The following is an 11401-nucleotide window of genomic DNA, read 5'->3' on the forward strand; positions in this document are numbered from 1 at the left end:
GACACTGTTCCAAACTGATGAATCCTTTAGTGTTCTTATGTAACCCGTGAATGTAGTGCTCTTATGTAACCCGTGAATGTAGTGCTCTCATGTAACCCGTGAATGTAGTGCTCTTATGTAACCCGTGAATGTAGTGCTCTTATGTAACCCGTGAATGTAGTGCTCTTATGTAACCCGTGAATGTAGTGCTGCTCATGTAACCCGTGAATGTAGTGCTCTTATGTAACCCGTGAATGTAGTGCTCTTATGTAACCCGTGAATGTAGTGCTCTTATGTAACCCGTGAATGTAGTGCTGTTATGTAACCCGTGAATGTAGTGTTCTTATGTAACCCGTGAATGTAGTGCTGTCATGTAACCCGTGAATGTAGTGTTCTTATGTAACCCGTGAATGTAGTGCTGTCATGTAACCCGTGAATGTAGTGTTCTTATGTAACCCGTGAATGTAGTGCTGTCATGTAACCCGTGAATGTAGTGTTCTTATGCAACCCATGTATCAAGTGTTTGGTCTCACACGGGCCCATCTTGGTAGGAATCTGGAGTTTTTATGCAACCCATGTATCAAGTGTTTGGTCTCACAGGGGCCCATCTTGGTGGGAATCTGGAGTTTTTATGCAACCCATGTATCTAGTTTTTTGGCTGTCACGGGCCCATCTTGGTGGGAATCTGGGCTTTTATGCAACCCATGTATCTAGTGTTTGGTCTCACACGGGCCCATCTTGGTGGCAATCTGGAGTTTTTATGCAACCCATGTATCTAGTGTTTGGTCTCACACGGGCACATGTTGGTAGGAATCTGGGTTTTTTATGCAACCCATGTATCTAGTGTTTGGTCTCACACGGACCCATCTTGGTGGCAATCTGGAGTTTTTATGCAACCCATGTATCTAGTGTTTGGTCTCACACGGACCCATCTTGGTGGCAATCTGGAGTTTTTATGCAACCCATGTATTTAGTGTTTGGTCTCACACGGGCCTTTCTTGATGGGAATCTGGAGTTTTTATGCAACCCGTGTGTCTTGGGCTTTTATAGTATGACCAGAAATTATTGAGAATTTTAGGAATATGTTTAATTGGATTTCTAGTATAAATAACCTTGACCAGCTATCAAGTGCTTGGTTTCATTCAAGAAAGACAACTCCGTTAATCCTTTTTCATTAGTTTGTGAAGATATTCCCCCTCTGTTTACTTGCTAGCAGACGACATTTTCAGTGATCCTCAGTAAGGATGATTTAGAGAAGAGGAAGTTGATTTTAGAGTATTATAAGAAGGACATCAGATCAGCTTAAGTGATTTCAAGTAGAACAGGCATCCCTTTGTCCACTGTCTATCGTGTTTTGAAACATATTGCAAATGGATATGGCATTGAGCACCAGCGAGGCGCAGGTAGGCCGAGAAGATTGACTGTCGGTGACAGGATGCGGCTTGGTATTCTTGTTTCTCAAAACAAACGAAGGAGTTTAGAAAACTTAAGGCTGGATATGATTGATAAAGGAACTGTGGCTGTCTGTAAGGAGACAATTAGAACTGAGTTGCATGCAATGGGTTGGCAGAAAAGTCGAGGAATTCCATCACCGATCATGAAACCTGAACAAAAGGAGCGAAGGTTGAACTGGTGCTTACAGCATAGAAATTTTAACTGAGACGACGTGATTTTCTCAGATGAAAGTTCTGTGTGGCTGTTTCCTAATACACTGAAATTCTGGTCCAAACAAACTGAAAAACCTTTGTATCAGCGCCCAAAGTACAGTCCGAAATTGAACGTGTGGGGTGGCATATCTGTGTTGGGGGCAACGCCCCTCTGTGTATTTGAAGGGAATATGAACAGTGAGCGGTACACAGATATTTTCGAGGGACATTTACTTCCATCTGCAGAGGTGTTCTATGGAAATGTTTGGATTTTCCAGCAGGACAACGACCCAAAACATCGTTCAGAGCACTCACAGGCCTGGTTTCCGACCCAAAATATGACATTATTAGATTTGCCAAGATATAGCCCTGACCTAAATCCAATAGAAAATGTTTGGGGACTTATGAAGGAAAGTGTCAATAAGAAAATCTGACAAATATTGCTGAAATGAAAGAAGAGGTGGTCCGATATTTGGACAGCATGGACCACGACTTTCTAACTTCTTTGATCAGTAGTATGCCCCGCCGCATTGAAGCCTGCATTGCTGCCCATGGTGACTTGACAAAATACTAACTGTTCACCTGTCTTTGAATCTGGAGTTATGTTCTGCTAATATTCACATTTAATACGCGAGTAATGAGTGAAAACAATAACAAATTACAATCTTTAAATTCTCAATAATTTCTGGTTGTACTGTATGTAAAACATCTATTGTGTGTTCCTATGCAAGCCGTGTATCCACTGCTCTAGTGAAACCATGTATCCAGTGTTTTTATGCAACCCATGTATCTAGTATTGCATGCATTCCGTGTATCCATTGCTTATTTCGGGCAACCGTGTATCTGGTGTTCTTTGACAACTCGTGTATCTCGTGTGTTTGGTCTCACACGGGCCCATCTTGGTGGCAGCCTGGCCAAATGACACAGTAGCGCCCAAGAAGGTATTCAGTTGAACAAAGACAAGCAACTGTAACTGTGGACGATGGCAAGGGGCTGATTAGGTCACTTTAGCTCGCCAGTATATATGCCCGGTCAGTACACAGGCTGTGCCCTCCTTTCCCTGGGAATAAATAGGTTTTCTTGAATGTGTGCACTCAGGCAAAACTCAATGAATGGTTCGAGTGAATCTAATAGTGAGCAACGGATTGGACGTCTAGCAATCTTACGTACCAAGAATAGAACTGACATGCTATTTGGGCTCATAATGTACAATCGAATAGATAAGCGTCTGGCGCGGGGCAAGGCTTAAATGAATTACCTCATACCAACTTATTCTTAGTATTTCTCTTGTACTGTGTCTACAACCCGAACCTGAGGACACTGTATATGTGAATCCTGCACACAGTGGTCGAATAAAGCACAAGATGAAAATCGTTCATATTTGGATTGTTGGATCATATTTCATTATGGCCATGCCGATCATATGTAAATAACGGTTCCTTGATGTCGCAGTGATAACCTTTTTAAAAATGCACGGAAAGTTAAAAACCCAGGTCATCAACTGCAACGAGCCTGTGTTGCTGGGTTGTTTCCCTTAGTTGTACAAGGATCCTATGGATGTGGAATTGTATAATAGATTCACTTTTACGATACTTTTCCTAGGGGAGGGTATTGCAGAGAATTTTCATATTGCGATATTTTGCGATGCGAAAGCATGTATTGCGGTATGTATTGTAATATATTGCATGACGTATTTTTAAACAAAAATATACTTATAATCGAGTTAATGCTTAATTTATAGAGCAAAAACACAACCAAATTACCATGCTTGATTAAGCTTTAAAAACAACTTTTAATCATGATAAAATAAAAATGTTAATAATATTTGGCACAAATGAAAAAAGGAAATACCCGAAGATTTCCGAGTGTTACGAAGTTTTCCGATTGCAAGTCAAAATACCGGTTTTCGATCAGCGTATCGCAATACGTATCGTTTTCATTTCTGAACAGGTAAATACCGGTAAACCGGTTATATTGCGCAGCCCTGCTTTTTCCATCACAAGGGATAACTATTTCAAATCACTAACTTTGAAGGATTTTTTTTAATGATGTTAGTTCTCATTTAGTTATTGGTGATCTCTTGCCGCTTTTTATCTCGTATCGTTAATTGTTAGCTTGTTGGAGTTTAATTTTCTTTGATCAATTTTTAAATTGATCTAGTAATTTTACTGTCCTTCGTTGAAATGGTTTTATAAATTATAAGTATTTATCATGAATTTAGAACTACAATGTAGTTTTAGTTACGATGTGGCTAAAATATTACTGATGTGACTTACATTCTTAACTCACTTTATGACACATGTTACGAACCTGCATCACTTGGTGATTACTAAATTATTGGACAAGACGCGATATAAATGAAATACCGTTCAAGGAGACGATTTACAGAATACAAAATATAAGTAACAATGCACTAGTGTGAATAATCCTTCCTTTTGCGTTTCAGGAACCAAATGTTTAAGCCGCCATAATTTGTCTGTGCAGAGTTGCGTCTCTCAGTCGTGCCAGAAACGTACGCTCGTGAGGTAGAAAAATCAGCTCTGTATTAATGTTCGAGGGTTTAAAAGGTTCAATTTTAAAACCTGAATTATTTGGGGCTTTCCCACATCACAATGGTTCAACTGTCAAAGTCAAAGATATTTATTGTACTTAAGGCCTCCGGCCCATATACAAGTAATACAAGTATATATACAGCACATGTAACAGACATTTCACAAAGAAATTACAGTTCAGATAAGATATATCTTCTAAGGAAAACAGCATGTTTTACATAAAGCGCAAGATTACGTATTACATTTTCATTTTTGGAGGATAGAATGGAAGCAAAGGCAGATGAAGGATATTTTAACAGGTAATTATTTGGGATATATTTTTTTCTTAAATCAGCATAATGTGGGCATACAAAAGCGAAGTGAATTTCATCTTCTATAGCCGTGTTACATAATGGACATATCCTTAAACGTCTCTCTATTGAAAATCGTCTGCCCTTATTTACTGATAAGTCTAACAAGCCCAATCGAAATTGTGTGCGTCTGATATTTCTAGATGTCAATACAGATAGATATAGTTCTGGTTGAATTAAGCTCTTATGTGATCTATACAACTGGTAACTTGAACTATTGTCCAGACAGGAATGCCATTCTTGATAATACATGCTAACAGATTGTTCTCGAAATTGCTTAAGAAATAGATTAATATTACCAACTGTTTGATTTAGCCACACAAACTGAAGTACTGTTAAAGGCGATTGACAACACTCACTCACCCATTATCACTGTATGTACTCATTGTTTTATGAATATGATATAAATCCTTCTCCATGTTAATGTTTCACAACGTTCAAGCGTCGTTAGACCCTTTTGGAAACAATAGAAATGATAGAAATGTAGACTTTGGAATATAATTGTGGTTGTGTTTGTATTAGTCCGGAATACTGCGGGTTTTATAGAACTGAGATATCGCCCCGCATTTTAACACTCCTTTTATGAGGATGTGTTTGGGTTTTTTAAAGAAATATGCCACATTAATTAACTTTAAGGTATTATTGGTCAAAAAAGTTTAAAGCGCCGAGTGTGGATTTGAAATCACATCTTGAACTTGGGCTATGTAATTGCACCTGTTAAGAGAGTAAGCTCACAAGCCTTTTATCTCAGTAATTTCTAAACCGTAACACTATCCATTCAGATACAGTATATTAATTCCAAACCGGCCACTCATTGTTTAAACCCCAATGCCACCCGCGTCAGCAGTGTAACATGTACCATCTCTGCGAACGAACAAGTAAAATGTGTAATTTAACTTTTTCTAAAACGTGATTCTTATATATAATCTCATGAAACAGAATATCTAATGCAAAATCAGTTAAAATGACATTTAACAATCTCTCTTGACACAACGACCTTGGATCAGATACAGAAATATTTCACTTTATATAAACACATACTATATGAAGGCAATTAAGCCCATGGACGTTTCCACCACTACACGTGATATCAGCGCATCCGTTAGCAGCTGTACGTCATGTGATCGCTCACATGATATGTGTCAGTCGTACCAATGGCTGCTAATTTTAGACCAAGTCAAGGCTGAGCTGACTGTCTCAGCACGTGCTCTGGGTGATTGCTGATGCCCCAGACAATCAATACCGTGGACTGTGGATGCAGAGAAGCACTATACAGCTTACATTCTGAGCTAGTCGAGGCAACACGATCAATCGGAATCGGCAGTCGATACAGGTGAGAAACATTTATGTATACAGAGTATATGTTTGATACATATCATTACTTCTTTCAATCATATTTCCGTTGATTTTTGAAATGCTTTCTTATTGCTTAGATAGTTTTGATCATATTTAGCAATGTCTTTTCACCTACCACAGCTTAACAGATAGTTACATGTAATAGTTCATTATATTTAGGCCATTAAGATACACCCGTATACAATTCAAAACATACAGAAATGGTTGTTCGATTGCAATGCAGTTGCTACGGTACCATAGGCAGTTTTACATGCATGCCTGTCTCAGAACAGGTGACGGGCACATGGCGTCTCAGAGAAAATGAGGTTGTCATTCTCAGATTTCAGTAATGAACAGAGTTAAATGTGAATTTACAAGTGTTTACTTTCTGTTACAACGCAGTTTTAATAGATATCATGACAATATGTGCATCACAAATGTGAATTGCAAATGTTGTTACCATATAGGCGAAATACATTGTGTTGGGTGACATCTTCTTCCCTGTTGGATGGTGATTGGGTACTTGTAACAGTGTCCTGTAAAATGCGTGTGCCTTGACAGTGAAATACCATGGTGGTGATAAAACTACATGTGATAAATAGTCCTCTTTATCATCTGATGAAAACGTATTTTTGACAACAGACAGTTCATGTTGTTATTACCTGCAAACGAATAGCAATGACTACATCTAACGAGGGTTCTACCAGGAAGGTTAAGGGTATCAAGAAAGTGTCTAGGTAGTAGACGAGTTTATTGGTATCAAGAAAGTGCCTGGGTAGTAGACAAGCTTATGGGCCTGTGGCTATCCAGAAGTTCCTGGGTAGTAGACAAGTTTATGGGTATCAAGAAAGTGCCTGGGTAGTAGATCAGTTTATCGGCATCATGAAAGTTTCCTGGGCAGTAGACAAGCTTATGGGCCTGTGGGTATCCAGAAGTTCCTGGGTAGTAGACAAGTTCATGGGTATCACGAAAGTGTGTGTTTAGTAGATAAGTTTCTTGGTAGTAGACAGGTTTAGAGGTATCAAGAAGTTTCTGGGTAGTAGACAAGTTCATGGGTATCACGAAAGTGTGTGTTTAGTAGATAAGTTTCTTGGTAGTAGACAGGTTTAGAGGTATCAAGAAGTTTCTGTGTAGTAGACAAGTTCATGGGTATCAAGAAAGTGTGTGTTTAGTAGATAAGTTTCTTGGCAGTAGACAGGTTTAGAGGTATCAAGAAGATTCTGGGTAGTAGACAAGCTTCTACATGTCAAGAAAGTTTCTTGGTAATAGAAAGGTTGTTTGGTGTCAAGAAGATTTATGGATTATTGACAAGTGTGATGGTAAACAGGTTTCTGTGAACAAGGAAGGTTTCTTATTAAAAGAAAGGTTTCTCGGAGTCTTTGTCTAATGGTTGAATACTGATAACGTTAGCTAAATGAATTAGCGTGAAATATGGTTTCGCGAGACAGATAATACAATACTGACTATGTCGACAACAGTACGAGAAGGTTCGCAAGAGGTCAATATGTCAAAAAGAATATGATCAACACTGGTAAGGTAAATTGTGTATATATGTCCTCCCCAATACCACGGCACATCTCCCGTCCTCGTGGGACCTCCAATACTTGTAAAGTGTTTTAAGCTATCGCTTTCTTGCGAACAACTTGCGTAATGGCTTTTTTTCGAGTTGCATTCGTATATTTTGCCCCCAATGAAATCTGTTTTGTGATAAAAATCTGGATGGGTTCTCCAGCGTTGAGATGTTATAGTCACAGTAAGGAATCATGGTCATATATAATTTGTGTGGATGTCATTATATTATCAAAATTGTAATGTTTTGTAGGTTGATTTGCCTTCATATTTGTGCGAGATATTAACTGTACACACATGTGTATAATTAAATGAATACATGAATATTATATATTGCTGGCTTTTAATGTCGGCAAATGTCTTTTTTATGTTCAAGTTTGTGTATTTTTTTTAATTGTTTGTTCACGGGATGACTGTGAGAAAAGACGGCGTTCATAGAGTGTCGGAAAAGCATCGTCTCTATGCTGACATCCTTGATGCCCGTTGTCCGCTACATACCATATGAACGAGTGGGCTATTTGGCAGAGAACGACGGCTTATGAAACATATGCCATTTTCCTGTGTCCTATGTTCATGCTTAAGTCTCATTCATATCAGATTTAGAAATGAGGAATAGAGTAAAAACAGGAATAATTTAACAAACAATTAATTTATTATTAAATTAAGTTTTAAAATTGAACATTGCACTTGTTAATGCATAACTGCTCAAATTACCATTGTGTGGTTCCTTTGCAGTCATTACCTATAGTAAGTAATGCGAAACATTAAAGCATTCGTCAGTGACTGATGACATATTTACTTACAATAGTCAAGAGGGTAAGATTATATATATCATCCAAGCTCATTCCTCCATCTGTTTCAGTATGTATACAGATATACGGATACACATGTTATGTCATATGATTGTAACATCGTGGTAATGACGTCATAATAGTTTCCAAAATGATAATGGTATAACGAGGCGCAGTTTCATTGGGATGTTCGATCTTGCGCAGGAAGTATTTAATGGTGAATATTTGTTAATGATGCCATTTGCACATACTTCCACCCACGCCCGAGGCTGTTTCGCATGCACACAACTCTAAACGCTCTGTTCTAGCAAGCAAGTGTAAATTGCGTTATTACTTCCTTGATGTCAATAGTTTGTCATATCAATTTACCTGGTGGACTGGAATAGAATCGCTAAAACCAATCTTACACCATGCACATTGTGGTCCTATGTTATGATTGTTGATAATGAATATGCCTGCGTCATATTTGTGCATCTCAGAGCCTTGGTGTGCCGGTGGGGTGGGGTGGGGAGGGGGATGTATTGTTTATTTATGAGCTTACAACTTTGAATAATTTTCTATATTAAATTTTGGAAAGGAAAGCATACTCTTCAAAATAGGATTGGACCAAAACAATTACTAAATTTATAAAAACGTTGGTTGAAAACACTGCAGACATAAGCTTCAAAACACTGCAGACATAAGCTTCAAAACACTGCAGACATAAGCTTCAAAAACACTGCAGACATAAGCTTCAAAACACTGCAGACATAAGCTTCAAAACACTGCAGACATAAGCTTCAAAACACTGCAGACATAAGCTTCAAAAACACTGCAGACATAAGCTTCAAAACACAAGTATGATATCCGTATCACACACATCCCTGTGGAATGGCGAGTAATTGTTTGTCACCATCAAACATGGGTGTTTGCTTTCTTTTGCAAGACAGTTTATTATAAGTACTACGTCTTAATTGTTATATGAATCTCGGGAATGCAGTATCGCATATTTAAAGTTAAACTTAATGTTAATCTCATAAAAGTGCTTGCGCGGATATCTCAATTTCAGGACTGGCATGACCCTGTTAATTAATATTCTATGGTAGGAGAGTGGATCTGGAGTGAGATAGGGAGCGAAATGGGTTTTGGAGGAAGGCAAGAGAAAGCGTGCGTGCTTGGTATTTTCGTTACAGCAGGGTTGTTTTCACTTTCCCAAACAGGAGTAACAGCAGGTTCAGCGTACGTGCATGCGTGTATGTGTACTTTCACTATCTATTATTCTCGTAGGGAAAAGGGGCGGTGGGGTAGCCTAATGGTAATGGTTAAAGCGTCCGCCCGTCATGCTGAAGACCCGGGTTCGATTCCTCACATTGGTACAGTGTGTGAAGCCCATTTTTGGTGTCCCCCGCCGTGATATTGCTGGAATATCGCTAAAGGCGGCGTAAAACCATACTCACTCACTCACTCGTATGGAAAGATTGTTTTCACTGTCTCTGACAAGAGTAACAGCATTTTTAGCGCAAAGCCTCACACCCCAAATCGTTTCAAACGATCAAAACTTTGAGACCCAATGCCGTGAGTAGATATTTTTAGTTAATATCTTCCCATAAAAAACGAAACAGAGTATTGTTGCTAAACGCAGAGATGCAACACCGTATAGGTCTATGGCTAGCATTTGTTCGAAATACAAAATCGAAGCTATTAACGCTACTTAACATTAAATGAAACTATCAAAGTTCTGCAAAATATTTCCTCTTAAAAAATATTGTCAACTCAAGAATTTCCTTAGTTGCCATTATTTTTTGGCCGCCACAAGGTGTGCACGTGACTGTATTATTAGATACATGCCTTGATCCGTCCTGTAGCTTACTACGAGAACTGGGTTCCATTAAGAAACGTAATAATATCGCGGCGCCAGGTTATCGATCCCCAATATTGCTATTTAGGTGGCTGTGAGTTTGTCGAATTGCTTGCCGGCTTCGCGTATAGAAGAAGCCCTGGACTTAAAGGGAAATGGGGCCATTAATAGTTTTGATAGTAAACTTACGTTCTGATGAAAACACAACGTGCATGGACACGTGACGTGATATTGCTTTATTTACAAAGTGTGTGTGTGTGTGTGTGTGTGTGTGTGTGTGTGTGTGTGTGTGTGTGTGTGTGTGTGTGTGTGTGTGTGTGTGTGTGTGTGTGTGTGTGTGTGTGTGTGTGTGTGTGTGTGTGTGTGTGGTTGTGTGTGTGTGTGTGTGGTTATATGCCATAGTATGCAATAATTGCCATGGGAATTACATTGTGTCACACGGAATTCTTACGAGATAGAATGCGCGTGCACACAAAATAGCAAAGGGACTCTAAGACAAGGCCTGTCTCCATAAGCTTTCACACTGCAGACATAAGCTTCAAAACACTGCAGACATAAGCTTCAAAACACTGCAGACATAAGCTTCAAAACACTGCAGACATAAGCTTCAAAACACTGCAGACATAAGCTTCAAAACACTGCAGACATAAGCTTCAAAACACTGCAGACATAAGCTTCAAAACACTGCAGTCATAAGCTTCAAAACATAAGTATGATATCCGTATCACACACATCCCTGTGGAATGGCGAGTAATTGTTTGTCACCATCAAACATGGGTGTTTGCTTTCTTTTGCAAGACAGTTTATTATAAGTACTACGTCTTAATTGTTATATGAATCTCGGGAATGCAGTATCGCATATTTAAGAAATACACTTTGCTCTACCACCATGTATAGTGTAATAAAACACACTTTTGCCCTGAACTATTATAGTTAAAGCACGAGGACGCTTGCGTCCGAGTGCTTTAACGTTATAATAGTTCAGGGCGAAAGTGTGTTTTATTACACTATACATGGTGGTAGGGCGAACTGTATTTCTTTTCTAAGATGCCAAATTTAATACTTTCTAAGGATAATTACGATTCATTTAAGGCAGAAAACAAACGACGGTGTCTGTGACCTAAATTAAGAATCCTCGCACAGGGCTAACTGGCGCGCTGTTCTATTGATGTGTCTGCCCCCTACGTTAAGACGAACGTTACCAGACAAAAACAAATGATAACAGTTTGATGACGGTTTACGTTCGGATTAAATATATTCTCTGAATTATTTTAAATACATCTGTTATTAACATAAACCATATGGGGCAATATGAACGTTGCATTTCTACTACCAACGTAAG

Source organism: Haliotis rubra, unplaced genomic scaffold (assembly GCF_003918875.1).
Source record: "Haliotis rubra isolate DU_JTF1 unplaced genomic scaffold, ASM391887v1 Scf462, whole genome shotgun sequence".
Lineage (NCBI taxonomy): Eukaryota > Metazoa > Mollusca > Gastropoda > Lepetellida > Haliotidae > Haliotis > Haliotis rubra.